Below are 18,566 nucleotides of genomic sequence, written 5' to 3'. Positions count from 1 at the left end.
TAGTAAAGTACACTACATTTTACTGTACTATAAAATATAGAAATTAGTAATTATATAAATATCGAGTACAATTTAACTTACTTAACTTTTTATTACATTTCATGATTATTACCTAGGAGAAGAAATCTTCTAAGAATTCTGATTTACTAATTAAGAAGAGTACGACCAAGGGACATTAAGTATCGACATTTCCTATTATCATCGTTCTGATTCTCACAAATTCCTTCGTGTAATAAGATGATCGCCGTGGAGTCTTCGTTGGCAGTAAGTTTAAGCGTTAGGTAATTTTCTTTCGACACGGTAATAACGTCGATGACAACTGAGCGCTTCCCAGTACGACCGATGCTTCTCGGTTGGTTTTGCATCGTTGTTTGCCCGTTTGTCGTGGTCATCATCCGTTAGGAAGAATCACAATTCGCTAAGATCCTCGCCGTGGGAGAGTCGTTCGATCTGGATCACCACGAGAAGAATCGCTTCGGGTAAATCGATCCCGCGACGCGTACCACCGGGTCTGCGAGGTGTGTCACGGTCACTTGGCCAAGAAAACGTTTAACGCTCGACGAAATCGATGAAAACAAAGTCCATCGTGTTCCAAACTCTCGACAAATTTTTCATCTCCATCGACCAAGTTTAATTTAATTACGATTCTATTCGAAACCTTATGACTTTCCTAAATTTGTTAATTCAGTCGTTTTGTAATCGATCATTATATTAATCACGAAATCAAGGATTAACAGTTCTAAATTGATTTTAGTTTCACATCAGCTAGTTCCAACGCGAGAGTAACGTAAAGATAGTTACCTGGACTTAACGTGAGAATAAGGTAACTTACTTTTTTACAGAAATGGAAGAATATACGCGACAGCGGAAGGATACATTTTTGGATGAATAAATTGTTATGTTCAGGGTGTTATAAAATTTAGATGTCGTTGGCGAGAGTATGAAGAGAAGAATTAAAAGCAGAAAAGGGACTTGATTAACTATGTTGGTTGTCGAATGTTCTCGTTGGCTCGTAGCATCCGCCTGAAACGAAAGTAGGATGATGCGTCTAACGCTGGGCTATCATTTATACAGAAAACGGAGGTGGCCGAGCACAATTTTCACTTCGTTACGGGAGTGAAATTTCTTTTGCATGCGCCGCGCTATTCCGCGCGGAATCGCGTGCAAACGGTCGCGATGCGACCCGATAAATTCGCTTCGGACGACTCGCGCATGTGCGCCGCAACGCCGGCGCACGCGAGTCTTCTGACCGGACGTAATTTCACGTTGGAACGTCTTCAATCTTTCCCTTCCTCGTCGTACGTTCTCCGCAAATAAATCCGATAAATCGAATCCCTCGTGTTGACGATGTTTGCCAAGGATTGACGACGTTTGAAAAATTGTGGCATTCGAAATTTTATATTTTGGGCAAGTTGGTTTTATACGATTTGCATGATAGAGTGTGCAAAGCGTATAAATTCAGTCCGGAGATTTAACTTTATGGTATTTTGAAGATAGAATGGTGACATGAAGTAAGATTTAATGTTATAGTTCTCGAATGGGAAGCTTGATCATTCGATATGTTTGTAGACATTACGTTTACGAAACTGTATTGTTTACGAAAAAAATCATATTTTTCTCGATGGTCTTCTATATAAATTAATTGACTCCTGGAATTATTAAGTTTGGGATTAGAAATGAAGAATCCATCAACGAAGTAGTTAAAATATTTTAGATTAGTTTAACATATCTATGACAGGCAAGATTTCTTTATTAATTCAAATAACTGGGAAAGTTACTTGAAACTGCCTTAAACATTATCCATTAAACTTGAGGACGATTCGAAGAAGATGGAAGAAATTCTGATATTTTGACTGAAGAAATTTTGATGTTAAGACTAAAACTCTGAGTACCTACAACGATCTGTATAACAACTAAGGTGTGCTCGATCAACCAGGTAATTAGATACTGCCATTATTTTCGTATCCAAGAAACGTTTTTTCAAATCAATTTAAAAACTCACTAAACTCAACAACACGAAGACCGAAGAACAAGCAACCGAGGGGTCCGCCTGAAAGCCCCATTTGCTTCCACCTAAAAGATCGTTCAACCCAGTAAATGGCAAAGGATACGGTGCCGAACAGGTGCACGAAAGATCCGCCTAAAAAAACTCGTTCAAATCAGTCCGAACAGATTTCGAGTGGTCACATCCTTTATCTCCTTAACCGCTCCCCTCGGCAACGTGTTCAACCTCGAGGAGATCCATCCGAACTCCATCCCCGGATCTGCGTCGTTTCTGAAAGCGGAAGCGGCCATGGTGGCGGCGGCCAGGCCCGGTGACGAAAGGGAGCCAAGGTGAACGAAACGTAAAGAAAGCAGAAAAAGCTGCGTCTCGGAGAAACAGAGAGAACGAAGAACGTCGCCGCCAGGCAACGAGGGGGACCAACTTACGAGGAAGGGTTCTCGGGGGCAGCGACTACGAGGACTACGAGGCAAAAAAAAAAAAAAAAAAGAAGAAATGGGGGAACGCGATTCGAAAAAGCGAGACGGTGAATCGGGCCCCGGATGAGACGAAAGAGGAGAAGAAAAAGGGGGAAGGAGAGAAAGAGAGAGAGACGAGGAGAAGCGAGGTGTACGTTTCCTCGGCAGGGAGCCTGGCCAATCGGAGCACGGTGGGCGCCGCGGGTAGGAGGAGACAGTTCCGCGCCGACAGGCGACGTAATCACCCGCGGCCGTGTTCGCCGTTGCTCTCTGGCCCCTCCGGGTCCTCTTCCCTCTCCCTCCGCCCGTGGTTCGGGCCCCTTCAGCTCCCTCCACGAACACGACACGAGAGTGACCCCACCACGGACCCCGAGGAGCTTACGTAGCCACGACGGTCACCGACCAGGTCGCGAACTTTGATCGCGGCTTCTACTTTATCCTTCGATTAAAATGATGGTTCGGCAGGTTCTTATAGCGGTTCCTTCATTTATGGTTGTGAGTGGGGTCGTAAAATGTTCGTGGAACGTTTGCAATGGTTATATTGGGGATTTGTATAGGGTAGTTTTGGAGTTCGGCAGCTTCTGACAATGAGTCTTTCATTTATACTTATTAATGGGATCGTAGATTGTTCGTGGAACCTTTGTAATGATTATATTGGAGATTTGCATAGGGTAGTTTTAGAGTTCGGCAGCTTCTGGTAGTGGGTCCTTCATTTATGGTGGGTCCTTCATAAATGGGGTCGTGGAATGTTCATGGAACGTTTGCAACGATTATATTGGGCTTTGCATAGAATTGTTTTAGAGTGGATTTATGGAACAAGTGGAATTGAAAGGATGTTGGTTTTTAACTAAGTATTTAACTAATTGCTTAACGTGGTCTTTAGATGTGTGCAGAGGATAAATATTTTGGCAAGTTACATAGGTAGGATTGCTTTACAGTGGTATTGTGAGACGATTAGAATTAATGGAACAACATTGGTTGCAAATTTGTAGCAGAAGTTTGAGAAGGCCTTTGAGCGATGGTTATAGATCGGCAAATTGTTGAAGGTTGAGAATGATAGTAATTTTTAGATATTTGTAGGATGCCGTGGTGGTTATTTTGGAGAGTCGTATAAGACTGTTGCATAAAACCGTGTAAGATTGTTTTAAAGTTGTATTATGAGACAACAGGAATTGCGATGATATTGCTTAGAAGTTTGGAGTGGCGTTTAGATGATGATCGAGGGTTGGTGCTTGGTGAAAACTGAGGGAACGTTTAATAATATAGTTATTGACAATAATTGAAGTAAATCGTAAATCTAGAGTTTAATGCCGTATCATAAAGACTATAAAGAAGCGTAATAATATACATCAGGACGATACATTTAAAACGACTCTCGATAAAATCCTGTTAAATACTTATTCACTGTCGTTAGCTACCGAGGATTTGATATATGTGTATCAAAAAACGATCACTGATATTACACATGAAGAGACATACGCGTGCTCGTTTACGTCATGTCGTCTTGTGCAACACCTGGGATCAGTGTCCACTATAAATGTAGCCGCGAGCGAGAAACACTCAAGTGTTTGGTCGATTGATAGGAGAGACAGGTTGGATAAGAGGTCGTTAGGAGGCTAACAACGTCTTTACGTTTGACACTTTAACCAGAAGAAATGTACAAGCTGCTCGTTATTCAGCATTTATTCATTAGCGAAACGCTGTTCCTGTTCCTTCTTATTTACGACGGAGAAGAAATCCAGTCGATTTATGAAACTCAATCTACGATTCGTAATGTAACCGAGCTAATTAATTTGTAATTTCCTATTCACAATTTTCTTTTGCTTCGGTAGCGATCAATTTTTATTGTAAAATATTACGAAACTTCTTTAAATCTTGAAGCTTAACCACTTAAGAATCGAGATGATCTCGCGTGCACTGCATCATTCCACTTTATACATTCACGAGGCTGTCTCGTTTCTTATCCGTTTATTTATAAATATTTGAAATATTTGAAAAGAATCGAAGACTCACCCAGAGCTTAAATATTTTGCCTAGAGTTATCTAACGAAAAGTTAGCCAATTAGTATCCCCGAGCATCTGGGCCATTTCTCTTCAATTTCTACCTTTCTATCCTTGTAGACGTTCTTAATTTTCGCCTAACATATAATTATGAAATGCAATGGGCTCTTAAAAAGAATATTTCCTGAAAGTTGGGCAGCTCGTTTACCGGGCGATCAATTAAAAATTCTGGAATTTCGAATAAATTTCACGCAGCTGCCAACGAACGCCGAGACCTTCCTCAACTTCCTGTTCGCCGCGCCATGCCGCTTCAAAATCCGGGGACCGAACGTGGCGGACCGGTTGGTGCCACGCTCGATCGGGGTGTGTAATTTCGTGTTATTTTCTCATTACACTGAAGCAACGACGAAGATGGGATGTTGCCAGCGGCTGCGTAATCCGGTGCCAAAGGATACCGATGAAGGCGTTGAAACGATAAGTAGCGTACCGTCGGACCAAAACGTGAAACAGGACCATCGTATTCACACTTTCATCACAACGTGAACTCGTCCTTAGTCGATTCTTTATTATTTCACGATAAAAATTACGGGATTGTTTTAACACATTCGAGACCGATGTATTTTTTACAAAAATTTTTCAATATTTCTGTATAATTATGAAGTCGCGATCTTCGCACCTTCATCACCTGAGTTCGTATTTAGTCGATTCTTTATCACTTCGCGTTAAAAATTAAGAAATTGATGTAACACATTAGAGATCGATGTATTTTTATACGAATCTTTGTATCTTTTTATACAACTATGCAATTACGATTATTCACACTTTCATCGTCCGAGTTCATCAGTAGATACTTTATTATTTTATGCTAAGAGTTAAGAAATTGGTTTAATACATTGGCGCATTTTTATAGAAAATTTTATATTTTTCTCTATAATTATTGGATCACAATATTCACATCCTCAAATCGTGCGAACTCACCCTCGTTCGATCTTCTTTCAGTTCACAGTAAAAATTAAGAAATCGTATTAATACACTGGAGATCAATCCAAAATATTTTAATAAAAATTTTACTGCGTTTCTGTGCAATCATGACTAATAATTACGTATAAATGGAAAAATTTATGGGATTGCAGAGACCAGTTGTTTCTGAAATCTCCAGCCGTTTAAAAGATCATTAATTAATCTTCACTGTTCATATAATTCGAAGTACATGTATATATATCTTGTAAATAAAGAATAATAATTGATAATGAAAGCAGAATTTTCAATGGATCGTTCAGTTTGTACTTAATTTTTGTAAAAGTTTTTCAAAACTAAGATCTCATGTTTTAGATCTGTAAAGGTGACTGTTCACAATGTTATCTATAACAGATTCTAGTTGTCTTAACGATGTGCTCGACAGTGACGACACGGTTTTTCTACTACTTTCTCGGTCGAACCAGGTAAGCCACAAAAAGGAGATAATGGAATCTAATCGATTCAATTCCCGTTCGTAGGAAATTGTTTTCTCGTTGTCCTGATCATACTGCATCGCGTGGCTCAGTGATTTCGTAGCGAAACTGTTATTCTACGCTCTGAATTCACCGATCTTCTCTCCGGTACTTTCTCATCGAACCAACTACTCATTACGCTTACCTATTGGTGAACAGATGAATCAATTTTGTCAATAGACTAGTTTCAAGAAGTATTAATATTCTATCCAAATATTCTCAATGGTATATACGTTTTCAATATCAATTAATTTCTTTGATGCTCTATAGATCTCGTTAAAAATAATTCCAACGTTTCTCTTCAACTTTTTGATTCCAAAACTGTCCAATTTTTGGGTTCGAAGATGGTGGGTTCAAAGTGCAATCGTCAATTCGTTGTCTTCGTTGTCAATTCTTGCGTGCAGTTTCCGTCAACTTTTATCACACATCTTGACCTGTTATTTTGCTCGAATACTTTTCTTGATAATTTAAATCGATTATTGCTACTCCATACGAAAGTAGCAGGTGCCCTAATACCTTTGAACGACGATGTATGTGTACACTGCACCTTTAATTTTTACAGCAACTACGTATAATAATCTTCGCTATTAAAATATAATGATAGCTTACGCTTCTCGATTTTACTAAAACAAATAAACATTGCAAACTTTTCGAGGTCCTAATTCGATATCCGTAGTCTGTATATAAATGGCCACTCAATTAAGCTCTGTCCCATGAATTTACATTCCCCTATCAGTCACCAATTATCGGTAGCTAACCACATTACGCCGTGGAACAAGTATAATTAATAAACCGGGCTCGCAGATCCGGGGATAAGAATTCTCGCGAGCTGCTAGACTATAATGAATTCACGTACGAGGTAAGAAGAGTAAAAAAAAAAAAAAGAAAAAAATGGAGAAGGAGGAGGGAAGGGAACGCGAAAGGAAGAAAGAACGAGTAAAAAAAGGGAACGTGGTTGGATACACGAGGCTGGCTTGAAAGACATTACCTACCCTACGTCCGGCAGGGCTGAAAGAAAGAAAGAGGGGAAAAAAACGAAAGAAAGAAAGAAAGAAAGGTGCACCTGCTGGCGATGCTACATTTGCTGACCTACGATTACATCGACATTTGCTCCAGGAATCGTTTTCCCGGTCAGATATCGATCTAAGCGGCTTACTCTGGCTCGTGACGATCCATTTTCTGCTAATCTGCGATCGAGAGTTTTCACGTAATTCGACACCGTTTCGTGCTGTTCTATCGTCGTGAGCAACGCGAATATCAGACATCTTGATGCTGTTTAAGTTATGCCGGGCAGAATGGCGGCTCGCTCGCGAGAGATCCTTCTTCGAGGGATTGATTTGACTGTGTTGGATAAGGTTATAATGGTTGGTGGAGCCTAGAGGAATTTTGTTCGATGAAATAAAAGTTCTGGTGTACTGTTATTGACTGTTACATACCGAGAATGTTAGTTGAAATTGTCAGTATTCAGAGTTGTGTTTGAAAGAAACAATAGTTTCTATATCGGAAATTGACCACTGTTAAGAGGAGTGGTTGTAATTGGTGGATTTGGAATTAGAGTCGAGGGTACGAGGCAGTTAATGTAATTAGTTTGAGAAGAATGGACAAGGGTTTTTGAAAGGAAGGTTTAAAGATGTCCGAACTAGCCTTGAAATTCGAATTTTCAAAGCTTAATTAACGTTTGAAATTTCCTTCCTAATCTATTAATTTTCACATTAATTTTTTATTTATTTCAAACACCATGGATTCTGTCCTTTCGACGATCCAACGATTCACATCGACGCGTCAAAACTTCCATTCCACCGCAAACGAAATGGCCTGCTTTCACTCCAACAGGTACTTCCAATTTCTATTTTCTACTCCTCACCGATCACTACCGCTACGAACATAATCGGCGTCCACAGGGCACATCGTCCACCGGTTCACGCCCCTTCACAAACCCAGAAAACGTTTCTCTTATCTCTACTGACACGCTAGCAATCAGAATCGATACTTGTTGTCAGCATTTTTCATTCTCTGTTTTGCTGACCACTTCATTTACACTATCAACAGGGCAATTGGCACGTTCAGGGGCGAAACAACACGTTGCACACCCCTGCGAGCGTCATTTTCCCCTGTCTCATCGAACGTGATGCGTTTATCTCGTCCAGTTGCAGGACCCCTCATCCTCTCAGGTGGCAATTCACGCGTTCACATCTCGCCTCGAGCGTCTATTTCGATCCTCAGCCTATAAACGATCTCTATCCTCCTGCTCGAGCCAACGGAATTATCTCCTCCCTGCGAATTATCCCCGTGTTCCGATGCTTAATAGCCGCGTCCAACTGCCTAATTTGCTCGACGGTGAGGATTCGATCCATTACGGACCGTTCGAGAAGATTTACGGGTTGTCGGAAATCGAACACGCTATGATCGGAAAGATATCGCGGTATATTCTTGTGTATTAATTAATCGCGATGACACACATACGGAATTCTTTTTCACATTAAGTATTTTCCATGAAGTAGTTACATTACTTTTTGGATTAACAAAGAAAACTCGACGACAAGGTGTTCAAACTGGGAAGCTCGTATAAACATAGTATCGTTGATCCTGAACTTCGGCTGACGATCTTTCCAAATTAAATAAATAATTCATATATTTGGTAAAACATTTTTGAAGAGCATTTAAACCTATTACAGGAACCTAAAAAGTGCAACTTCTATCGAATTCCAAAGAACTCGTACCAGACTGAGGGTATCTATGCAATTTCATAATGTTATCAACATAACTAGAGAGGTATTTAAATAAAAATTGGTTCCACTCCCCAAATATCATAACTAATTCCTCACATTTTATATACTTTCACATATCATTTGTATTCCTACACATCTTTGAATTAAACTTTGCGCCAACTATTCGCAGTCTATTCAAATATCCTCCTAGATTGTCCCTTCTTAGATCTTAAATACATTTATACAAAAATATTTATTATATCTAGATAAATGTATTCCTAAAGACCTACTTAAACTCGTCCTTTCGCTCGCGAACGGTCCTTGTCCCTTTATCTTCTCCATATCTGACTGAAGAAACAGAAAGAACGATTCGATAAGAAAGAGAAAGAACCATCGGACAAGAAAAGACCGTGGCTACCGGTGTTGCGTGGAACGAGCCGGCGACGTGATCGTGACGAAAAGGGACGAAAAGGGCCCCGCCCCTGGCCTGGCCCAACTCGTTACAAGGCGTCAGGTGCCCGGGACCGTTGACGCGGCCGTTACTATCCATCCCCGTAATAACGCATGCCGTTAATAAGAGCACACACCGGGGAAGAAGGAACGTGCGTGTCTTCGAAGGAGCCCTTAGTCGTCGTACGAGCCATGTGCTCACCTTCGCGAACGGTGAAGGGCGTTTAACGGTCGAACATGTCTCGATAGTTCACGGCGAACACCAGCTGATCCACGTGTTCCTCCCTATGGTACTTTCGACCATGTGTTTCCCGCGCTTCCACCCCCGGAAACTTTACGATCGCCTCTAATGGACGATTCTTCTTTTTTGTTCCTGTTTTCTTTCTGAATAATTTTAAGTCGATGGACAGAGGGTTTATTAGCGAGGGGTTAGAAGTTAAGTTAGGTTGTTCATGTTCTACAAAAGACTACGGTGTTGGGGATACTTGTAACTGTAACTTCGCAGTGGAAGCGTTCTTTATGGATATTTTGTACGTACAGGTTTGACCGCTCTTATTTATTTCGAGCGGGTAAGATTCCGTAGGAGACGAAAAAGATAAATGTTCTTGACGTGGCAGGGAAATTGGCGTAAAGCAGCCATGTTGCTAGAATTGATCGCTGTCAAGTATGAGTTATATCTAATAGGAATTACATCGCCAATGTTTCGTTAATATATCACAGGTAGCTTCTTCAGGAGTCAAAGAACGCGCTGATATTGTGGAATATGCTCAAAAACCTTAAATTGGAACGATTCTATGAATCCAGACTGAGGAAACCTGACCGATTATTATCTATAGAATCTTTTGATGCGTGACCTATTTCTTGTCGAAGGCACAACGAAAGCAATATTCGAGGAATTCTCGAATCCCATGGCTAATGACGTTTGATAACTCGCGACAAAGAAACCTGGCGAGTAAAGAAGCGAAAATACATCTGCGAATGTATATCACTGAATTCTTACACAGCGATCAATCAAGCCTAACCACATCTCATCTGAAATAGTCCAATGATCGTTCGAATCTAAGTTGAATTCTCCAAATATCTTCAATTTCTTCACACCATTCGACGAATGCGTCTGAAGCTAGTAAAAAGCTATTAGAGTCGGATGAAAGGAAACGAGCAGAGGTTAGCATTAACGCGGGACCAATCGTCTATTCCGGATATTACAGGGTCGAACGAGTGGAAACGCGACGAGGGAACGTTGCACCTTACACCGCCGCCACCAGCCAGGAGGAACAGGTGCCACAGCTGTTTCAGCAAGTGCAACGAACAGCGGAGGATAGAACGCGGCGGCCGCTATTAGAACTGTTGCAGGCTGGCCGTCTCGACCAAAAGGGGTGCATAACTATCCGAGGTGTTGCGAGCATATACCTTTTTACACCGGCGACCGTTGAACCAGCCGGACAGGATGCGTGTGCTCGACTTTTCATCTGGTACGCACATCGTTAAATAGCCGGCCGAGACGTTTTAATATTCTACGAGGCCTGTCTGCCATCGAGTTTCGGGGGCAAAACGAGGCTAATGTTTCCTCGAATACGTTAAGAATTAATTACGGATATGTTATGTTCCAAGTAAGTCTCGTCTTTATAGATCGTAGCACATTATGAATGTTTATGGAATATTTAAGAATATTCATGGAATATTTTCTGTTCTCCGTATATTTATGGAATATTTTTTATGGAAAGTATTCTGGCAAGATTTTTTTTATATTTTTTGCAACGATTTAAGAGCGCAGAATTGTATGAATCAAGAGCTTTCTTTCGCTTGACGTTTGAGTTTCTTCGTATATTATCGTTCTCTTGCTTTTTCTTTATTTAGGATAACTGAAAGATTCCATTGTGCTCTTTCTTTAATGAATTTTTCTTTAATTTGATTTTATTAGAGAAGAATATAGATTTAAATATGTGGTTCGAAGAGTTTTCTTTCTGAAAATTAACATCTCTTTATAATATCGCGTCACAGTCTAGTTCTAATATGAATTATGATTTCTACTCAACAAAGACAGGTTGTACATGTAATATACTTTAATTTGAAATCTGAAATTGAGAAATATGTATAGCATTTGACAAGGAGCTATTTTACAAATCAGTTAATTACTGCTTAAATGACTACGTACTATGTTGCGAAATTTTAAAAAGTTTATAAAACGAGTGAAAGAAGATACACGTTTAAAATTAAAGTTAAATAAAAGAAAAATTTCGATGAAACAAAATTGGCAACATAACTTTTAATTATTCACAGCTCCTTTATCGTTCGTATTTGTAAAAGTGCACGCATATAGAATAATTAATCGGAACCTAATTTCAGCGATAAATTCTGCACGCTATTTTTAAATTAAAACATTCCATGGACATCACGAGTGGAGAACAGAAAAGATCGGCGGCAGGATATCGTCGCGATATCGCGTTTCCGCAATCGAACTGCCACCGGTCATATCCTGCGCGTCTCGACAGTTTGCCGGAGAAATTTATACAAAAATTCAATGGCCTTCCGTTCGATCCGTTTCACACGCCCACGCGCTTCGTTAGGCTCGATGGACGAGCGCGTTGATTTATAAGCAGCGACGCAGGAATATAAACGAGAAGCAGCGACTTTGGCCAAAGTCCAATTTAAACCGTGAAGGGAGGGAAGTTTTGTACTGTGCACCGAGCGTGGTTCCGCTCTGTTCCGCCCATAACGGTGACGGTGTGAACAACTCCGAGTGGACCTCCCGATCGACGTCGAATTTTGGACACACGAACGTCTTTGATACAAACTTCGAACGGTCAAACGTCCCTTTTTTAGTCTTATTCGTTCGATCTTCGGTAACCTTCCTATGTCTAACAATTATATTTTCTACGATTTTTAGGTTGAACAAATACATTTCTATTACGAGGGGATGCAGAAGGATATTTTACACGACAGAGTTTACGATTAGTCTTAATGAATTTTTTTAATAAAGTGACGGCAGTTGGTCCTTTGATGTTGTGCCTCGATAAAGAACATAAGATTCGATTTCTGGATCTGAGTCATTTTATCACGCAGTTAACTGCATATTCACGGATCACAAACTCCTTGCAATAAAATATGTCTAATACTTTTTCCAATTCAATGAAATATCTATCTGCCTACCTATACCTATATGCCTATTATAATACCTAATAACTATATGCCTACTAATAAGGCTCGTCACAATTCAATATGAAAGTCTAGCGTCTTAAACAGCATCAAACATTTCAAAAACATTTTCCAATCAATTCCTATCACGAGTGCTATCGAATGATCCTGAAGACAAAGCTACAAAACCGACCACTCCAATTCAGCAAACCAGTTCCAAAGTGTGGAAACCGCGGCGAGAGAAGAGCAGCAAGCGAAACCTACCAACTATCATCCACAAAATTAAAAAGCGGGACAATCCTCCGTTTCGTTCTTCGATTATCCGTATACTTCGTTGTGGCGTCAGCAGACCAGCTCCAAAGTGTCCAAACCGCGTCGAGAATAGACCAAGCTCTCCACACCTCGCGCGACGGCGTGTGGGGGCGTCGTGGTACGAGCGTCCACCAAAGGACTTCAAGAAAGTTGCAAGAGAGGGGTCGTTTTCATCATTACCTTCTCCCTCTTCCCCTCGACTATCCTATCTTTCTCTCTCCTTGTTGCTCTCTCCCCCGTTGCGGGCTCTCTTTCCCTGTCGGCCCACTGATATCGCAGAGAGGTCGCGGTAGAAGGGGAGACAGAGAGACAGGTAAGCCTCGGTGCTCCGTTCGAAGGCTTACGCGAACGAAGCCAGCCGGTCGCCAGGAGAAAGAGAGTAAGAGAGAGAGAGGAAGAGAGGCAGGAGAGCTCGCGTCCAAGTGGAGGGAGGCCGGTGAAGCGGAGGTGAAGCGCGACCGGCCCTCTCTACTCCAGGGGCCCAGGCTAGTCCAGTCCGGGACAGCACGCCTCCTGCTGCACGCTCCACGAGGTAGAACGGCGAACGTAGACACGAACACGTAGGACGTAAGCGCGGGACCAGGCGACCCGATCCTGTGCTACCACGCTGGCTGGTCTCCCTTCGCCAGGATAACCACGAACAGACATCTTCTGGGATCATTTGTCAACTGGGTCCTTCTTCATCGATCGTCGTCACTCATTCGATCTTTGGTGTCGTCGACTCTTATTAAGTCTCGACAAATCATTGAATAAATCTAGATAAGGGAAGTCTGGATAAAGAAGCAGGATCTCTCTGGTCCACGTCGATTATCACCTCGTGCAGTTGATTATTTCTTCGTGGCTCAACATGCTTCGTGAACTTGGTTCGGGTGTCGCGGGATTATTCCGAGTATGTTGATCTGTGGACTGTTCTTGTGAATTCCAGTTTCGAGTTTTGGCGTTGATATCGAGTTGTAAAGGGGTTCGTTCGAGTTCGTCGAATCAGTTTGGAGAACGATACGGTTTAATTTTGGCGATAGAATTCTCACACTTGTCAGCTGTTCGCGCGTTTCTTGGCCGAAGAACCGTGATCGATCCTGTCTGTGGATTTTATCGCCATCCCCGACGGCGATCATCGCTGAACGCTTCCTCTTTCTAACCACCACCGCCCCCACCCCTGACATCACACGCGTCCAGCCACGCGATCACCGGGACCAGCGATCCGGAAGGTTTCGCGCAACGGTGACCAACGAGCCGGTCACTCTTAATGAACATCTGATCCACGGTGATTGAACATCTCTCTCGTTTGGATGTGTCTACGAAGCGTCACCGGTGTCGTCCTTCATCGACGTTCACCGACGGATGCGATGTATGGAATTTGTCCAATTTTTCCCGAGGAAATCCACTAAGCCGTGGTTCATCGGTTAAAATAATTGGTGAACCAAAGAAGACTCCAGGATCTGCATAATTAACAGGGCAGTTGTACTAATTTGGATAAGATCGTATCTTACATTGTGGATAAGGTAGAAAGAGATCGAGTTGAGTTTGTTAGATTTGTTTAATTGCGAAGAACGGTGCGTCTGTTGGTTAGAAACTTGAATGCGAATGATCAACGAAGAACTTGCTAGATAAAAATAGGTAAAATAAAAAGGCGGAATTTTATTCTTGTGACCAGGAGAATCTGTGCGGGTATGACAGACGACTGTGAACGGTGCGACGGGCCGCGCGAACGGTGAAGTGTTGCCGCGGTGTTCAGTGAATATTCAGAGACTTCGACGCGCGGTCAGAAGATAACCGAGGGATACAGGCAGACGGCGAACACGACCACGACGACGAAGCGGTTCGAATTCGGGTGAGTTTGTCATTTTTTCCCGCTCAAATTCCTCATTCTAGACAATTTATTAATTCCTTATTGATATTTCCAAGTTTTAAGGTAGTTAATTGAATTAGAGAGTCTCGATTCGATTCGACACGACGAATAATATTTTCTTTATGAGCGTCTCTTCTGCTCTTCAACTCGATACGATAGCTGACTGAATTTTCTGATAAGTTTAAGTCAAAGATTAGTTTTAATAAGGCGATGTACGTATATTTTAAACGAGATTTGGGATGCTTGAAGTTAAAGTTTAAAGTTAAAATCTCGGAAAGTATTAAACATAGAAACGCAATATATTTGCATGTGTAAGAATACGCTGAATGGGGCAACGATAGTTGCATGCACGCAATTCACACGCATAAACGGGCACACATAGGCTGGCACACTCTGTGTTTACATTCGCCGATTATAGGCAACTGCTCGCCTACGTAATAATGATAGATCTGTGGACGCGGTTAATGACTGACAAGCTTTGACAAGTGGTAAGGACGATTTTCGAGAAATAGATGCTGAGATGAGATTCAAGTTACCATCGACGGTATTGAAAACGTTACTCCAAAGATATACGTGTAATGATTTTCTCTCTTTGAAGGAAATTTTTCTTTATTATCAAAAATGAATCACCAAGCTTGAATATTAAACGAATACTAGAAAATTTGGTGTCGTAATACGAAGTGGAATTCATTTATATCCGATGTACAGTTACCAACAGTAGCCATTTCCAACGCAATAACTGTTTTAAAGTGCAAAAACGCGAGGTCCGCGAATTCATGTTTGTTAAGACCTTTTTTTCGTAATCTGGATATGTGAAATGGGTCTATAAATTTTCAGGCGTCGTCATTGAATCACTTGGTGCGAGCTTCTCGGTTTAGTTTATCTCGACAGTAGCATATTCAGCGCGATAATAAGTATCAAGAACAGCTTCGTTGACAACGTTTTTGAGCGCATTACGGCAGAAACTTCGAGATTCAGGCGTTATAATAAACGCCCAACGATCCTGTCCCGCGAGACACAGGCTATTCAAACGGTTTTACAACCTGCTGAATTAGCAAAACACACGGTCTATGGCTTCCGTTTTAATTTGTTGGACGTTTCATACTTTTGAGACGGTGCATTTTCAAAATGAAATTCCGTTACTGAGATTCGATTACTGAAACTGTCGGGGAGAATAAATTGATCAATAACGAACGTACGCTTTTATTCCAACGCGTTGGACGTTTCATCTTTCTAAGGCGAGAAACCTTCGAGATGAAATTTCTCAACTAAGATTCCATTATTGAAATTGCTAGAGGAAAACACACAGGTTGAATCTTCTTCGCAAAGGAATTTTCCACGAATGTCCGCTTTTAAAAAGATATCTAACTCGTATATTTTTGGATTTCTTTACATTTCAAGCAATGTCATTTTTCTCCTATCTGAAACACGGATTGAATTTTTGTATCATCGATTTTATTAATCTATGATCCAACTAGAAAATTATACAATAGATACAAAAATTATTCCTAATCTACCCTGAAATTGACGCACATCAATGAGTAAAATTCTATCATCGCATCGAACTAAAAGATCTTAGCACAATTTTCACGTTAATCTTCCTTTTCCGAATAGTCACGAAATAGTTAAACTTTTCGGCCTTCTTCTCCACAGAATTATTCACCGATGAAATTACACGAAACAAAATTAATTGCACTGCACATCGGTTCTGCGAGCTTTTCCGACGATAAGTATACCGGATTCAATCTATAGATACCGTGTACACTGGCCTCTAACGATCCTATCCAATCGTCGATTTATCAAATGAATATTCATGTAACCGAGCGCGAGATACGTATACTTGCAAGAAACTGCTCTTACCAATGCTCACCGGCAACATCCTCCACTTCCTGCGTCCTCGCCGACTAGACTGTATCTCGGCGCGTCATCGAAAATTCGAACGCGATCAGACAAAACGGATAACGATCGCGAGGTGAGGTGGCCGGTTTCCTTCAACCGGTTCCCATTATTCTCGAGAAATTCGTTTCTAATCGCGAGCCACCCGGGGCATCTGTCCTTTTTCCACCCTTACCAGGCCCACGCTTTCCAAGGCAACTGCCATCTCCGAGTGAGGCAGTTGTTGCGTCAGGTGGTGGTCGTTAAAGACGGACGTTGTTCGCGTTTAAGGGAACAAGGGTTGACAGACGATAGGGTTCTCAAGGGTTCCCGGAGTCTTCGGTGCCCTGGCTTCCGTTAGAATTGATAACAGACATTAGGGCGAGCGATTAAAGTGATTAATCTACGAGGGGGATGACCGATGTACTATATCGTGTCGTGATGTTTTATTATAACGACACTTGGAGGTTTTGTAAAGTTGGGCTGTTGCAAGCATCGGTAAGTCGTTTTGTTACATTTTCTATATTTCTGATATTACGAAACTCGTATTATTTTGGAAAATTTAAGCGTGATGCAGTGATTTTGTTTATTAAGATGAGTTTAGAAGTTTTTGTAGGTTTTCATATGTTCCTTCTAATGGATGTTGTAATAATATTGTATTGGTATTAGAGTATTAGGTGTCATATTGGTATTAGGATCGTATAATATGGATAATTTGTTAATCAATGGTACTGCAAAATTCCTATAGCTTTAAAAGAATATATCGTGAACCGAATGAGTTACTGAAATTTTCAAATATAGAGGATTCTTACAATTTTTATTGTATCGCTGACTTTATTATTAGTTGCCATAGTTACTGCAATTCTTCGCTGTATTATTCAAAGGCGATTGTACCATTTGATATCACGCGTAACTAAAATGTTGAATTGTCAAAGAATCGTTGCAATCGTTCACGGTATTATTCAGCTTGACTTTATGTGCACCTGATGGATTATTATAGGGTCACTGCAATTTTTCACCACATTATTGAAGAACCACTTTGTTGACTCATTTGAGTTATTTCACTTTGTTCCTAGTCGTCGTAGGTTTGTTGCTTTATTGTATTCTTTACGAGTAACTTTGTTACATGACTTAACATGCAACTGAAATATCGGATTGCAATTTCTCATCGTATTACTCAATTCGACTCGATGTGCATTCGTTGCTATAATTTTTCATTATATCGAACAAGAAACGTTTGGATAACGTTTAGTTTTGCATACAAAGTTCGGTTACAAAGATCCAATCGAATTTGCTGATCGTTCATGATCCTTTATTAATTCTATCTTATTCAGTTCCTCTCTTCAGGCTGTTAATGGTCTTATCGATCGCTGCTGCACCTTAGGATTAATAGGTTGCACCGATCGTACAGCGTCATCGTGCGTTACATCGCTTAACGATACTTACAATTCCACCGTTTGGATTCTTTAACGCGCCAACGATATTCATTTTGCTGTATACCTTTTCCTCGGAACCTGCGCCACATAATCTCGATTTTCCAATCGATGCCTACCTAACGCACCGTTCCGTGTTACTTTCCGTTTCTTCCCTTTTACTCCAACGAAACTTTATTTTTCTCTAACGTAACGATAGTCCTCTTCTATATAAATATTTTCGCAATGAAAAACAATACAAAACAACAAACAACAAAGAAAACAAAGAATTGCAAAATAAAATCGAAGAAAATGAAATATAAATTTCGAGCTATCTATATCTTTTGGTTTTAAAAGAAATTCTTAATTTCCGGAGAATGTATTTCGAACTATCGATCGTTTAATAAAAATCCACAGAAATGAAAAAAGGAGACGAAAACTCGTGTCACTTTTATTCATCTTCTGAGCAGATTTTTATAAAATTGAAAAAAAAAAAAACAAAGAGATTTCAATGAAAATCAAGATATGTATAAGAAACAGAGCAGGTTCCTAGGGATTTTCTTTCTCTTTGAAAGAAAAAACCTTGATGATAAAGTTCCAACAATCGATTATCGGATAAATCAGAAAAATTTTCTAAAGAAACGAAGAAATTCCAACGAAAATGAACCGATAGCGCAAGTTTTTAGCAATTTTCTTCATCTCGTAAATGAAAAATTGAAACTCGAAGTCGTGGAATTTCGGATTACCGATTATTCCGTTTGTCTCGCTTCGTAAGCGTTCAACGCTCGTAATAAATAATGCCCGTCAGCACGGTGGTGCGCGGCAAGTCGCTGGAAACTTTAACCAATCACACGGCAAACGTTCGCCTGACTTG

The 18,566-nt window shown here is 40.7% G+C and overlaps 2 protein-coding genes across 8 annotated transcripts in view; one reads left to right on the top strand and one right to left on the bottom strand.

The window, feature by feature from the left end:
- The window catches only part of LOC139989889 (uncharacterized), a 203,826-nt gene that overhangs the window by 28,012 nt on the left and 157,248 nt on the right, over nt 1–18,566 (bottom strand). The gene's annotated exons all lie outside the window — the stretch shown is intronic.
- Sv (paired box protein shaven) overlaps nt 13,049–18,566 on the top strand; it is a 197,099-nt gene continuing 191,581 nt past the window's right edge. For all 6 annotated transcript variants that reach the window (XM_072008563.1, XM_072008566.1, XM_072008564.1 and 3 more), the window contains exon 1: nt 13,049–14,387. The gene's annotated coding sequence lies outside the window, so the exon portion shown is untranslated. The remainder of the gene's footprint in view (nt 14,388–18,566) is intronic.

The sequence above is a fragment of the Bombus fervidus genome, chromosome 8, assembly GCF_041682495.2.
Source record: "Bombus fervidus isolate BK054 chromosome 8, iyBomFerv1, whole genome shotgun sequence".
Classification (NCBI taxonomy): domain Eukaryota; kingdom Metazoa; phylum Arthropoda; class Insecta; order Hymenoptera; family Apidae; genus Bombus; species Bombus fervidus.
Note: the sequence above shows the minus strand (reverse complement) of the source record. Positions and strands in the feature narration are given on the sequence as shown.